The sequence below is a fragment of the Saccopteryx bilineata genome, chromosome 7 (genome assembly GCF_036850765.1).
Source record: "Saccopteryx bilineata isolate mSacBil1 chromosome 7, mSacBil1_pri_phased_curated, whole genome shotgun sequence".
In the NCBI taxonomy this organism is placed as follows: Eukaryota; Metazoa; Chordata; class Mammalia; order Chiroptera; family Emballonuridae; genus Saccopteryx; species Saccopteryx bilineata.
This window is the reverse complement of record NC_089496.1, coordinates 103,048,619-103,063,781: the sequence shown is the minus strand read 5'-3', so window position 1 is coordinate 103,063,781 and position 15,163 is coordinate 103,048,619. Positions and strand designations below refer to the sequence as shown.

The following is a 15,163-nucleotide window of genomic DNA, read 5'->3' as shown; positions in this document are numbered from 1 at the left end:
GCCTGGGACGTGTGGTGATGTGACCCAAGCCTTGGCCTAGTGACCAAATGGCTATACCAGGAGCGCCTTCTCCAAACTCACTGGTGGCCTTCCCCAAGAGTGATCAGGGGTGGTTGGGGCCAACTTCCCCCCCAGAGAAAGGAGGGCTGGCCACCAGGCACAAGTGTCTAGGGTAGCTTGCCTTTGCAGATTTGTCCCAGTCGTGGACCAATGGACCCAGAAACTTGACTTGTCCCTCACTAGCTCACTGGAGTCCCTGGCCCAGAGTCCCCTCTCTGCCTTGGAACGCACTGCTTGGCCTTGCCAAGTCTCACTAAGCAAAGGCAGGGTACTCTCTCTTTCCTGGGCCTCCCTGCCTACACACACACACACACACACACACTTTTACATACATTCATGCACGCATGCATATGACCATACAATCACACAAGCTCACTTACCCCCACACACGCTCACACTCACATGCACATGTACATATATACACAACCATGCACAATGACATTCACACACACACACACACACACACACTACTAAGGAGCCCATTCTTGTTTGGATATGTTCATACTGTGAATCAAGTGAAAGAGACTCTGCTGTTCTCCACTCTGACCTATTAGGTTTGTTTTCTAGTTTCACTCTCAGAACTACCTTATTTCTCCAAACCCAGGTTCCTTAGGGGCCCCTCACGCAGTCCCAGGATTCCCTTCCACTTCTAAAGACCCCAGCTGCCGAGGTGGATTAAGGTCGGTTGAGGCCCCAGGGCAGAAGAAAATATTGGGCCCCTTAAAAAAGAGAGAGAGAGACAGGGAAAATAAAAATACATGTTAACCATATTTTTAAATAAATAAAAAATATTACATACTATCAATGTTAAAATCGCTCATATGAAACCAAACTTGGTGTCATTAGAAGAAACTGTAAAGTTGGGGTTTGGCAGGGCCCTTCAGAAGTCGGGGCCCAGGGCGCGTGCCCGGTGCACCCACCGTTAAATCGCCTCTGCCCAGCTGTCATGTACGGCCATGTCCTTTGACATCCAAAACAGATAGAAAGTGTCTTAAATGGCCCAGAGTGTCGATGATTTCTTCATTTTAAAAAAATGTGCTCTCAGTGGGAGGTTGAATAACTTGGCACCCAGTTTTCATCCATCTTGGGCCTTAGGGGTTGCTGCTTGTTTTTGCACAGAAGAATCTCTCCTAGCCAATTTCTGTTTAACCAGTGCAGTGCTGAGCTTTGTTCTCTATTCCTGCACGAGTCTGCTGCCCACCACATGCTGGACCCATGCTGCTAGCAAGCTTTCTGCTGGCATTCCTTTGAGATTTTCAATTTACCACCTCACTACCGGTCCCAATAACATCAGCTAAGAGACTTTCTGCTGTGCTGTGCTTGTTTTAAAAATTGCAAATGCTATCCACCTGGAGTTAAGTCCCGCCTTAGAGAGATAAGGAGGCCAGCCATGGCCAGGCCCCTGATTTACTCAGACACTCCATCCTGTAGAGCTCCAGGGAGGGGAGATTACTTGAGCTTGACTGGGTGCAGAAAGCTTCCTAGAGGAGGTGAGATTTTTCATGGGCCTTTGTTATAGATTAAATGGTGTCCCCAAATTCATGTTTAAGTCCTAACCCCCAGTTTCTTAGAGTGTGACCCTGTTTGGAAATAGAGTCATTTCAGATATAATTAGGTAAGATCTGGTCATACTGGAATAGGGGGAGACCCCTAATCAATATGATCAATGACCTTATAAAAAGGGGATCTCTGAAGATAGATGCACACAGGGAAATGCCATGTGAAAGTGGAGGCAGCCCTGGCCGGTTGGCTCAGCGGTAGAGCGTCAGCCTGGCATGCGGGGGACCCGGGTTCGATTCCCAGCCAGGGCACATAGGAGAAGCGCCCATTTGCTTCTCCACCCCCTCCTCCTTCCTCTCTGTCTCTCTCTTCCCCTCCCGCAGCCAAGGCTCCATTGGAGCAAAGATGGCCCGGGCGCTGGGGATGGCTCCTTGGCCTCTGCCCCAGGCGCTAGAGTGGCTCTGGTCTCGGCAGAGCGACGCCCCAGAGGGGCAGAGCATTGCCCCCTGGTGGGCAGAGCATCGCCCCTGGTGGGCGTGCCGGGTGGATCCCGGTCGGGCGCATGCGGGAGTCTGTCTGACTGTCTCTCCCCGTTTCCAGTTTCAGAAAAATACAAAAAAAAAAAAAAAAAAAAAAAAAAAGAAAGTGGAGGCAAAGATCCGGGTAATGCGTCCACAAGCCAAGGACACCAGGGATTGCCAGCAAACCAGCAGAAGCCGGGAGACAGACCTGGAACAGACTCTTCCTCCCAGGATGGAGGGAGGAGGAAAGAGCTCCAGAAAGACACAACCCCGCTAACATCTTGGTTCTGGACTTCTAGCTTCCAAAACTGTGAGACAATACATTTCTATCGCTTAAGTGAATGAGACAGAGTCCCTGTCCTCAGAATGTCCACCGTCTACTAATATAATCCCGGGCAGCAATTAACTGAGTGCTTCCAGGGTTTGGCTTTGTTTATAATCCTCACCTCCCCCACTCCTCACCTCCTAGCGCAAGGGACCCTGTTGTCCCACTTTACAAACGAGGAACGTGAGGCTCTGCATGATGAATATGGCTAAGGTCTGTATAACTGCCACTCGGCATCCAGAAAGCTCTAACTAGAGCCCGCACACGCTCTAGAGCGAGAAGAGGGAGTCTAAGTGACTTTTCAGAGCAGTGCAGGCTGTGCTGGGGACAGAACAGCATCTGAGCCGCTGCAGGAAGGGCTCGGAGAATGGCCAGCAGGCACAGAGGAAGGGGAAGGAATTCCTGGAGCAGTAGCAGTGCGTGCAGAAGCCCCTGGGGATGAAAGAGTCCAGTTAGGGGGCACGCGTCCTTTGTTGAATTCTGGAATCCAAGAGGCTTTCCCGTGGCGGGAGGTGCAGCTGTAGGGAGAGGCAGGGGCAACCTATGAAGAGGAGCTTCTGGAAGCAATAAGGAGCCCTTGAAGTTGGTTAAGCAGGGGAGAGAGCATCTAAAAGATCACAGGCCTGTAGAAGTGAGCCACGTTGTCAGTGTCCTGGGTGGGGTGGCCTGGAAGCCGAGACAGTGCTGGGAGGCAGTGCCCTCTGTCGGAAAGGAGGACCCAAACAGTCCCCACACTCCGCTGAAGGCAGCATGTTGAAAGGGAAGAACAGTTGTCAAATGAAGGCATGAACTGAGAACATGAAGCCTGGAGCATTTTACATCAGCCCAGACGTTCCCCGACCCCCACCTGAGCAGGGGGACCTAAGAGAGAAGCAGCTAGGAAAGCACCAGCCCTCCTGAGCTGAGCTCCCGTCTCTCCTGGGCCCTCCAGCTCTGACGCCCCCGCTGTATTTTGATGTTGCAGAATTCTCCGGGGCTGAGGCGTCCCCCTCCCTCTGCAGAATGAGCTTGCCTCCCGTCTCCCCAGCATTGCCAGCCCCACTCAGCCTCCTGTCCCCCCCAAGGCCCAGTTCCCGACAGGATTCTGGGGTCCCCATGTGTCCCAGCCCCCTTCTCTCCCTGGGTCTTGACCCTACAGAGAAGCACTCAGAACCTCGTGTTATTCTCCTATGGAAGAAAAGAAAGCCTAAATTCTTTTTTTGGCTGGGTGTTTCACCATGACTGGTTTTCATTAGCTTTTCAAGTGGAAAATAAATTCTGCCCAGTGGAAAGTTGCCACGTGTGTGCAGAGTCATTGCTTATTTAATACTTTTTTATGTGGAATGACCCAAGTCCTCCTCTGCTGGGGCCCTGGCCAGGATCCCGAGGGAGTGGGATTTAGAAACCTTTCTGTCAGGCGCTGTTTGAGGAGCTGGTGGCCATTGCCTCTTGTTAAAGCTCAGGATGGAGGAAGGCTGGGTGATCCGCTCTCCGCTGCCCAGCCATCTGCAGAGCACAGACCCCTTCTTGGTCTCCTCCTTCCAGTCCGAGTCCTGGCTCACCTGGTGGCCGGGCTGCACAAAGCCTCCTCTAGCTCCTGGCCTGACCTCACCCTGGAACGAAAAGGGAGAGGGAGAGAAAGCTAAACCAGGAAATGGATTCAGCTAGTAAAACTCCAACCCATGCCCCTTTGTGGAACCAGGGGGGGCCCTCCTGGGCATGACTCTCCCTCTAAGGTGCCAACTCTGTGGAGACTGAGACCAAGAGGAGAGAGAGCGCCCTAGACATTGAGTGGCAGGTTCAGATACAGCTTAGAGGAGGAGAGACAGGCAGGGAGCAGAGACCGGAGGAGCAGAGACTGAGGAAGGAAGTGGGGAGACGGAGACGAGAGACAGCAGGGCACAGAGAGGCAGGAAGTGGGAGGCTTGGCCAACGGAAGGGGAAGTGGCCAGCAGGGCCCAAGTTCCTGAACATTTCTTTGCCAGCTGGACTCCCACGCAAGGGGACGAGGAGCATTTAAGTTTCTACCAGAAAAGTTCGAGCCTGGAGATCATTTCAGCTTTCCTGGGACCCTGCCAGCCGTCTCCAGGGTGTTGTCAAATTTTCCACCTACTCCCTTTGCGAGTGGAAACTCAGCCTCTATCGTAGAAAACCCATCCTCAACACTGGCTCTTTTCAACTTTTTTTGGTTATTTGGGAGGGTTTGTGCATGAAGATGTGTGGGTAAAGGTTTAGAAGAACTGGCTGGAGCTATAGCCCTTCCCCCACCCCCGTCCACCCACCCATAGGCACAAACACTTGTTCAAAAGGCACTTCTTGGATTGGGGGCAAAAAATTAGGTATTGGGATGTCCTGCTTTGACTGCCCAGGAAAACACCAGGCATTTGGAGAGCCCAGGACCCCTTCCCCACTGCTTAGAATGACAGCTCCCAACAGAAGTCGGGGGTCTTTCCCCCTACTTTATTGTATAAATATAGAAGCAAATCACGTATACAAACCAGCCCGTTGTCTCTCCCTCTCTCTTTCATCACCTTCTGAGGTGATGTGTATCGCTGGGTTTTTTAAATTTTTTTGAACGTTTATAAAAATACATTGAACGACTGACTTTTTTTCCACCAGGCAAATCTGGGACACACATTACTCCTAAACTTGCTTTTTAAAAAGAGGGTAGCAATGTGCCCCGGGTGCTGTTCCAGCTCGTGAGATCTGGAGCTGACTTGTTTCTTTTTTAAGTCATGCTGCTTCCCATTGTGTGGATGTATCATTATCTTAGTCCATTTGGGCTGTTATAACAAAAATATCGGGCTGGGTACTTATAAACAACAATAATATATTTCTCACAGCTCTGGAGGCTGGGGAGCCCAAGGTCAAAGCGCTGGAAGATTTGGTGTCTGGTGAGGGCTCACTCCCTGATTCATAGATGCCTGTCTTCTGGCTCTGTCCTCACATGGTGGTGGGATGAGGGAGCTCTCCAGGGTCCCTTTTATAAAGACACTAATCCCAAGCATGACCTAGTCACCTACCAAGTACCATCACATTAGGAGTTAGAATTTCAACGCATGAATTTGGGGCATACAGCCATTCCATCCATAGTAACCAAGACTTTATTAACTAGTCAGTCTCCTGTGGATGGACATTCAGTTTGTCTCCAGTTGGGCTTTGCTGTTGTAGTCTTGGTTTATTTTTTTTAGGTTTGTTTTTCTAATATTATAAACAGCCCTGTTGTAACTAACTGTGCCTCTGTCCTGAGGTTTGATTCTGTAGGACAGAGTCCAGGAACGGAAGTTCTCCAACTTCTCGGTCTCCATATCTATTGATATTTTCCATACTCTTAATTACAACTGAGAAATGTCTAACAAACAACAACGCACAAGCCCACATGTCATCAGCCATCAGAGCAATGACATCATCACATGTCATATAGCCCCTGGAAAATTTCACTGCTCACGGGTGAGAAAACGAGAGAGAAAAAGGACAATAATGTCATAATATCCTATTATGAGAATTGTTTTGACCTTATGAGTCTCCCAGAAGGGCTCAGGGGACTCCCAGACATTCCAAGAACACACTCTGAGAATGGCTGGTCTATTCTCGAACTAAGGCAGGGGCCAGTGCAGAGGATCTGAAAGGCAGTCACACACAGCAGGGGAAGGCCCCCGCTACACGGAGCTTCAGAAAGGGCCCTGAATGCTGAGGGAACCTGAGGCTCGGCCACGCCCACCAGACGCCCAGGCTCTACTGCTCTCTGGGACGACACCTTCTGGCCCTCCCCAGGGTCCGGACAGCATCGATGCTCTCCGAGTCATCCCGGTGTTTGAAGCAAGAAGATGTTGTTTGAAAACCTTCTAAAGCCGTGCCCTGTGGGGCTCCCACAGATCCCGCACCCGCGCCTGCCCGTCTTAATAAGGCTTATTTAAAAACAAAAACAAATCAGCTTATTCTCAGTGTGAAATGAGTTGTGTTTGGCCTTAATCCCCTGTGGTCAGTCAGCACTCAGCAGTTATGCCAGCTGTCCCCGTCCCCGCAGACTGCTTTGGTGAAGGTTACGTCCCCTCTCTAATGACGAGAAGCAGAAATCCAGTAATGCATTCCGCGCAGTGGAAACTTAATCCCAAATATCATTTTTTACTCCTACGAGGAAGGTTAACCCACTGAAGATTCAATTCGACAAACATTGTCTCCGAATTGAGGTCACTGGTTTAGTTAATTGTAACATTGCGGCTTCGCGCACCATCTTCTGACCGGCACCCAGGTCAGGGCTCTCTCATGGGTTTTATTCATCAGATTATCTGCTTCCCTTTTGGCCAGGGAAGCCAAGATGTGGTGGGGACCAGCAGTGATGCCCAGCGGGTGGGCAGGGGTGACAGCCGCAGGTGAGCCAAATGACGTGCCCTTTTGGGGATGCTGGGATGCCGGGGAGCCTTGTGTGCAGGTGGCTCCCAGGCCTGGTGGGAGCAACGGCGGGTGGGACTGTGCAGCCTGAAAGCAAGGTCCCTAGACTGCCAGATAGTACCCTGTATTTGAGGGCGTTCCCCAGAAACAGAACCAATAGGAAGAATATAGCAAGATTATTATAAGGAACTGGCTCACATGGTTATGGAGGCTGACAAGTCCCAGGATGTGTGGGCTGAGTGGGCAAGCTGGAGACATCAGAGGAGCCCATGGCGTAGCTCTAGTCCGAGTCCGAGGGCCTGTGAACCGGGAGAGTGGAGGGGGTAAGCGCCAGTCCGAGAGCTGCCCCTTCGGTTCCTGTCTGCAGGCAGTCGGGCAAGCAGGGGTCCTCTCTTACTCAGCAGAGGGTGGCCCTTTTTCTTCTCTTTAAGCTGAATAGATGACGAAGCCCACCCACATGAAGAATGGCAATGTTTACTGTGCTTTACTCAGGCTACCGATGTAAATATGTTATTCTTATGCAAAAACACCAGCACAGGAGCACCTAGAATGATGGTTGACCAAATATCTGAGCACCCTGTGGCCCAGCCCAGTTGACACATGACATGAATTATCGCAGGCAGGCAAGCGGAAGGGAGGCAAAGGTGATCTCTGAATCAGGAGGAGGAAGGCAGTGCTCACCCTGGAGCAGGGGGAGGCTGAAACCGGGGCGTCCCACTCAGGTCGTGGTGGCCTCCTGGCTGGGGACTCTCCCCTGTGAAGCCCACAGCAGAGGGGACCATGATGTGAAGATAGGCTAAGGTGGCGGGGCCTACAGGGCCTGGGCCACTAGAAGGCCAGACCTTCAGGCAACACTACCCTTAACCCTGGCAGCCAGCAGAACCTGTCCCTAGCTGCTGGGCCTTGCAAGACACGGCAACGTTTTAGACCAAGGTGTCTCCACTCCTGATCACACTTCTTTGACTTTATGGATGAATGCTGAATCTCTAAACAACCAAAAATGAGAAGAAAGGACATTCACCAACCAGAAAAGGAAGGAGTGAGAATTCACAGAATCCTCTGGGGACTCCGTGCCAGGCAACACCTTGCAAGTATCATCTCGTTGAACGGATGAAGAAGGCCATGGTGGCCCTCCTGGGATTAATCACAGCTCATTATGTCATAATCAACATAACTGAATTCCTATGATAAGTCTGACCCTATGCTTTATGGCCTTAACTAGTTTAATTCATTAATGCCGTTAATTGGAACAACCCCAGAAGGTAAGAACCATTATCCTTCCCATTTTACAGACGAAGACAGTGAGGCACGTAGGCAGGAACTGACATGGGGTCACACAGCCAGGAAGGGGTAGAACTGGGGTCCGAATCCTAACAGTCCTTCCAGAATTAACCACTCCACTATGCCACCGCCTGCCATGGGTGGGTCCCCACGCGGGGTTTGGGCTATACAGTGGGCACCCACAGAACTGAACCTGAGGGCCCAGCTGAGTGGGGTGAAGAGCAGGCTGGCCTTCCACCTGGCTCCCTCTGGCTTCCACCTTTCTCCTGCTGTGACCACAGCAGCCTCTGAAAGCAGACTACTGGAAAACGAGACAGCCACCTAGTGGCAGGCTAAGGGGGAGGTGACAGCTCTGAGGACAGTTGTACGGGTGCCCCAGGGAGAGCTGACATGTGAGAACAAGGTGGGCAGGAAGCTGTTTCCTGTATGAGGGCCTGTTAGCCTCCTGTGCCCCCACTCACCTCTGTAAACCCCGAGGTGACAGGGACTCTGTCTCCTCTCGACACGCAGCGGACAGTCCATCAACCCAGGGGCCCCTCCGTTCCAAACTGCCGTGGGCACACTTTCCAAGCCAGCCTCGGGTTTCTCTTTATTCCTGAAGAAAACAGCTAAGTCGGCCCTTCAAGTCCAGAACAAGTGCTAAGGTTCAATTCTAGATTTAATCCACACGGGTTGAGCCAGGAGCCATTCGGGGATGGATCAGCAGCCCTGACACTCAGCCTGCAGCCTTTGGGAAAAGGGACATATACCAGCACCCGGCCCCTGTGGTCATCTCCCTGTGACTCGGGTCGTGCTCAGGGACTGACCCCCTCTGCACCAGTTCACCATCCTTTTGCGATCGCTCTGCCCACCTGGAGCAGGACTCAGCGACATGAAGGAGAGACAGCCAGAGCGGGGGACAGGGTAGAAACAGAAGGTGTGATACCAATGGCCCTGGCTTCCTGGCTTCCCCCAGGGCCCTCGCTGGGCACCAGCACACACCCAGCTAGGGGAACTCAAGGGAGTCTGAGGAACTGGGGCTTGTATGGTCAGCGCTCTCCAAAAACACCGAGCCACGAGGAGATAGCACCAGTGTAAAAACTGGCAGGCTCAGGACCCAAGAGGAGCTGATACTTCAGTTTGAGTCCAAAGGCAGGAAAAGACTGCTGTCCCAGCTCAACAATCAGGCGGGAGAAATTCACTGTTGTTTGTGAAAGGGTCAGATTTTTGTTCTATTCGGGCCTTCAACTGATTAGCTAAAACCCACCCACAATGGGGAGGGCAATCTGCTTTCTTCAGGACCCTGATTCATACTGGTCTCATACAAAACCACGGACACACCTAAAATAATGTTTGACTAAGCATCTATCTGGGTTTTTCACGGCCCCGTCAAGTTGGCAGCTATAGTTAACCATCACGGGGCTCAGGGTAGCATATACTTAGCACAAAAATACATAAGTGCTACGTGCGAGAAGCCGCCTCTGGCACGGGCAAAGGCCTGGTTGCCTTACAGGAGCTCCAGTCTGAGGCCAGAGCAGGTGCAGGCCCAGGTGCTATGGTGTGATTGCAGAAGTAAGAGGGACCCTGGGGGATGTTCCCGGGAAGAGCCCAGGGTCTGGGGATGTGCAAAGTACGTACGACCTGGGCCATGATTGATTAATTAATGTGTAAATACGAATTTTAAAGATTATTATTTTCTATTCCTTAACAAAACTATGCTGAAATTTCTCTTTAGGGATAAACCTTATAGCACAAATCATTCCTGCGATCCTTCTAATAATTACCAACTCATTTGTGGAGTAATTTCTTTCTTTCTTCTGGCTTGCACTGACTAGGAAGCCCCTGTCTGAGCCACGGTTGTCTACAGGGACTGCCTCCAACTCTTCCAAGGACATCCCCATCAGAGCGTGCTCACTAGGTTCCTGGAACCTGGTGTCCTATTGCAGCCCGGCTGCATGGCATCCTGCCCACCCACCATGGCTGGAACACACACACCGCCCACATGGTCGGGAGGCAGAGAGCCTCTGCCATGGTGGCCGCCTGCCCGGCCACCACTGCAGGCCACCTGCCCAGCCACCTGCCCGGCCATCACTGCAGGCCGCCTGCCCGGCCACTTGTCCGGCCACCACTGCAGGCTGCTCCGGAGCAGGGGGCAGGTGCAGCACTCACCCTCATAGCCCCTGTCTGCTCTGTGTCACCAAGGGCTGGCAGCATCCTCTCCCATGTCACTCTCAACCCTAGTAACCTCTTCTGGGGTGCCATAACCAATGTCATGGTGGTTTGTAGCCTCAGAAACTCATATTTTTTTTACCATCTGGTATGCAAGGATTTTACTATTTTAATCACAATGAGGCCTTATTGGGACATCTTCATGGTAACAGCTCCGTGTCAGAAGGGCCTATGGAGCCTGAGGAGAGGGTGGGGAAGGAGGACCACCAAAGAGGAGCGCCTTCCCAACGGCCAGAGAGGAGCCGCCGAGTGGGGACGCCCGGGAACCTGGAACGAAGGTGCCTGGTGTCCTCTGCACAGATGGGAAAGAGCTGGAAAGAGAAGCTAGAGCACAGGTTTGCTTTGAAAATCTTTTAGCCACTGTGTACGTAGCCACGTAATGGTGAGCACAAAGGGTAGAGCGCGGACCATCTATACCACATACTATGCATGCACACCATGGAAGGCACTTCCCTGTTTTTTAATATTTCTAAAAGAAAAAAAGTACTCTTTAGAAGACATATTATTGTCTCACATTCCCATAAGGATAGTGAACCTGAGAAAGTTTGAATTTGTTTATTCATTCATCCCACAGATGTACATACCAAATATTATGCCAACCACCAGGTAATAACTGCCCCAAACAGCCGTGGGCTGTGCCTTCCTGGAGCATACAGTTTGGTGAGCAAGGCTGCTATTGAAAGAATGAGCCCACAGACAATGATACAATTATACATCACCAGAAAATACAATAAAGGAGAGGCCAAAGGGGCCACGGAGAGTGACACAGGGGCCTGAAACAGAGCACGCAGGGAAAGCTTCCTTCTGGGGAATCCTGCCAACACCCAGCCAGTGGGAGGCGGAACCAGGTTTCTAACCCAAATTCTTGTCCTTACCCCCAAGCTCCATATTGCTAAGCCAATGGGAATGGAGGACTGACCAATTTCCCTGTTGGTGTTCAGTTTACAAGTCTTGGGCATGTCTTGGGCCAATGTGGCCCAAGATTCTCCCTTCTGTATTCTTACTCCTTATCCCCCCATCCTTCAGTCTGCGAGGTTGGGAGAAGTCAGACCTGGACGGTCATGGAACCATTTAGAAAATACTGAACAGTCGCAAGATGCTTGGAGGCCCAGATTCCATGACTGACCTTACTCTGCTTACCAAGGATGACCAAGACATCTTGCTTCACCCAAACTGTGAGACACCTGCAATCAGTACAGTTAATGTTTACTGAACCTGGACCTCATCCAGGAGCTGAATAGCTGCATTGAATGAACATTGTCATCTGTGGTTGGTTAAATATCAGCCCTGATTCTTAACTCTTCTCTGTGTTCATGCTCTTGCCATGGACCAATTGTGGGCAGGCTATGCTTCCTGATCCCTGTCACTGGACTCAGCCACGTGACTTGCTTTAGCCAATGGAATGTTAGTAGATAAGATGCAAGCAAGGGCTTGACATGTGCTTGAGCAGTGGGATTTTCCCACTTCTTGTGTCTGTGCCATTGCTATGGAAAGACAGCTTCCCCCAGGTAGCTGCTCCCTCTTTGGCCTGAGCCCACAATAAGAAACACAGAATAGTCATACATGCAGCTTAAAGCACAGCTGCCCAGCCAAGCCCAGAAAAAACAGGTGGGCCCAGGCAACCCTCCAAAACACTAGAAATAAATATTTTATTTTTAAATAGAATATTTAGAAGGAGGTGGGTGTGGAGGTTGAGTGTTACGCAGCAGTAGCTAGCTGATACAGCACTTAAACATCACAACTTTATGAGGCAAGTATTATTTTCTACCACTTTACAGATGAAGAAACTAGAATCAAAATTCACACATGGGCTTGTGTCATAAAATTAGCAAGTGGCGGAGTTGGAATTTAAATCTAGAACTTCCTGGGGCTGCAGTCCCAAATGCAGGTATTGGTGCTGCTTTAGTAAAATCCTGCAATGAAACACTCCTGTGAGATGTAAATTTAGCTGTGATGTTATTGGTCACTGGGTCCAACAGTCTGGAGCTACACACCTGCACAAGCTCACCTTGGTCATTTTGTAAATTTATCAGTGATGCCCCTCCCACATTTCACATGTGTAAATATTCAGTCCCCATTTAATAGCATGACAGGTCTTATATATGTACTGCTCACAAAAATTAGGGAATATTTCAAAATGAACACGAAGTGATAAAAAAAAAAGAAACATTTGATTTTTTATTTATTTATTTTTTTTGTATTTTTCTGAAGCTGGCAACAGGGAGAGACAGTCAGACAGACTCCCGCATGCGCCCGCCCGGGATCCACCCGGCATGCCCACCAGGGGCGACACTCTGCCCACCAGGGGGCGATGCTCTGCCCCTCCGGGGCGTCACTCTGCTGCAACCAGAGCCACTCTAGCGCCTGAGGCAGAGGCCAAGGAGCCATCCCCAGCACCCGGGCCATCTTTGCTCCAATGGAGCCTTGGCTGCGGGAGGGGAAGAGAGAGACAGAGAGGAAGGAGCGGGGGTGGAGAAGCAAATGGGCGCTTCTCCTATGTGCCCTGGCCGGGAATCAAACCCGGGTCCCCCTCACGCCAGGCCGACGCTCTACCGCTGAGCCAACCGGCCAGGGCCAAGCCAATATACAAATAAGGAAGTCTCCCTGATTTTTTTTATTAAACAAGAACAGAAGAAAAGTAAACAAGTCAAAGTTGTTTGATTATGCAAATGAGATGCAAAACCAACTTTTATTTCATTAATGAAAATGCACTACACAAAAGGCTGAAAGTACTGGAGTATCTGCACGTTCCCTGATCCCCTCATTTTTGTGAGCAGTGTAGTATTATAATTAGCTAGAGATCAAAAGCAATTTTCACAATCAAACTTTAGTGTGTGTTTGGGAGGGAAAGAAACGAAGGAAGTGGATTGTATATAAGAAGATAAAGATCCCAGAGAGAGAAAGGAGAAAACTTATTACTGTTTTCATTTCCAGGGGCTGGCATGGCACCATCACTCCAACTGGGAGGTCAGTGTGGAGGCTCTCGGAGTCACAATCAGGTGAGTGACAGTGGTGACTAGATCCAGGTGAAAGGGTTAGGTGAACACCTGCAGGATGGAAGCACGTGCTATGACCCGGTCACTCCACAGCCAGCCTCTGAAGTCAACCACCCGGGCCAGTCAACCAACTCAAGTCCAATGGAACCCTCCAAATTCTTTCCCCCCAACCAACATTATGGGCCGCAGAACCCCAGCTCTGGGTCAGAGTGAGTTCCTAGTTAACCGGGGTATCTCATCTCTTCTTCAGGGGAGGGTAGACCTTAAATAAGCCAGAAGGGGAGCCCAGCAGGGTCCTGTGTCCTTAGAGCAGAGGGACAGCCCTGCGGCTGTCCCAGGAGTCTGCAGTGTACAGCTGGGCCCAGGGGAGTTCCCACCACACCTGGGCCTGGGCCAGCCCTAGATGGACGACGGATGGCAGATCTGGGTTGAGACTAGAAAGGTTCTGGAGAGGCTTCTGGTGTTAATTGAGTCCACGGGGATGAAAACAACAGGAACAGGAATCGGGGCTTGAACTGCTGTGGGTCAGAGTTTGGGCTTCCGCCTTCAGCCTGTGCATCGACAGTTAGGAGGGAGTTTGATTTGTCCGCCAGAAGACGCCCAGCCCTCCCTCCTCCACTCCCTCAGGCTCAGCTCTCAAGGGAGGCCTGGGGACAGGGCATCAGGCACCCATGGCATGTGTCAGGCTGTGCCAGGTGACACCGGGCATCTGCATCTGCTTCCTACACCGTAAAAACTCAGTAGTGAAGACTGTGGGAAAATAAGGGACAGCTGTGTGAGTCACAGAAATACACTATGACCACAGTGTTGCTGCCTCCCGTGTCCCCAGACCTGGTTCCAGAGGCCAGTTCCGCTGAGGGCAGGTTGCGCCTTCCCCAGTTCGGCATCTGGGTCATGGCTTTGCTAAGTGTTTGTTTCTCAGCAGGCTGACTTAGGCAGTGACTAAGCTTGGAAGTCATAAAACCTGGTCATAAACCTGTCAGTGAGACTGTCAGCTGAGCCAGAAAACAGAGCCTGGGTGTCTCGGCAGCCTGGCAAGGCCGCCCGCTCCCAGCCCCTGCGACTGCCCTGGGCGGCCCCTGCCTGGAATCCACACCACTCCCCAGGCCCCTTCTGATGGGCCAGGAGCAGCCGGCTGGGCTGAGCCTGTGGAAGAAGAGGAGCCAAGATCAGTGGGACCAGACAACCGAGGCTTGGTCATTCTCTGAAGCCCTTTCTGAACCTATGGGCAAGAAACCCCGGGGTTTCATGAAGGGCCTGTGTCCCTGGGGATTGTCAACTCAGCCATGGCAACACCTTCCACGTCCTGCAGATGGTTTTCACCAACAGTGGCCATGAAACCCGCAGCCAAGAGCCTGACCTCGGCTTAGCTCAGCCATGTGGCTCAGGCAGGAAGCCTCCTCTCTCTGAGCCTAGATTCTTTTTAGCTATAAAATGAGAATGATAGTATCACCTGCCCTGCCTCCCCCATGGGCATCTGGCAAGACTCGAATAGAATAATATATTCAGGGAATTGAAAAAGGGCAAAGTGCCACATAGCTATGAAGAATAACAAGTCTTGAGTTCAACCCAGCAGACATTTACCGAGTGCCAGCTTCATGCCAGGCACTGTCTGGGCACCAGAGATGCAGAGATGAAAGAAAGATATAGTCGCTGTCCCCTTGGGCCCAGCACTCTGCTGGAAACTTGGAGGAGACAAAATATATGCTAATATGGCACTAATATCCTGCATGGTAACAGCCCGTTCCCCGAGCGCTTGCTATGGCCCAGGCTTGAGCTAAGCACTTCATGCATATTTATCAATAGTTCATGAACAACTGCGCAAGGCAGGTCTCGGGGTTTCCACTGTGCAGATGAGGAGACTGCGGTTCAGTGGAGTAAATTCACTGGCCAAGGGCATT

The 15,163-nt window shown here is 51.1% G+C and overlaps 1 long non-coding RNA gene across 1 annotated transcript in view; it reads right to left on the bottom strand.

Annotated features, from left to right (window-relative positions):
• Positions 1-2,182: 2,182 nt before the first annotated feature.
• Positions 2,183-15,163, bottom strand: part of LOC136310816 (uncharacterized) — a 37,551-nt gene continuing 24,570 nt past the window's right edge. The window contains exon 2 of the long non-coding RNA XR_010726615.1: positions 2,183-3,998. This is a non-coding gene — a long non-coding RNA (uncharacterized lncRNA). The remainder of the gene's footprint in view (positions 3,999-15,163) is intronic.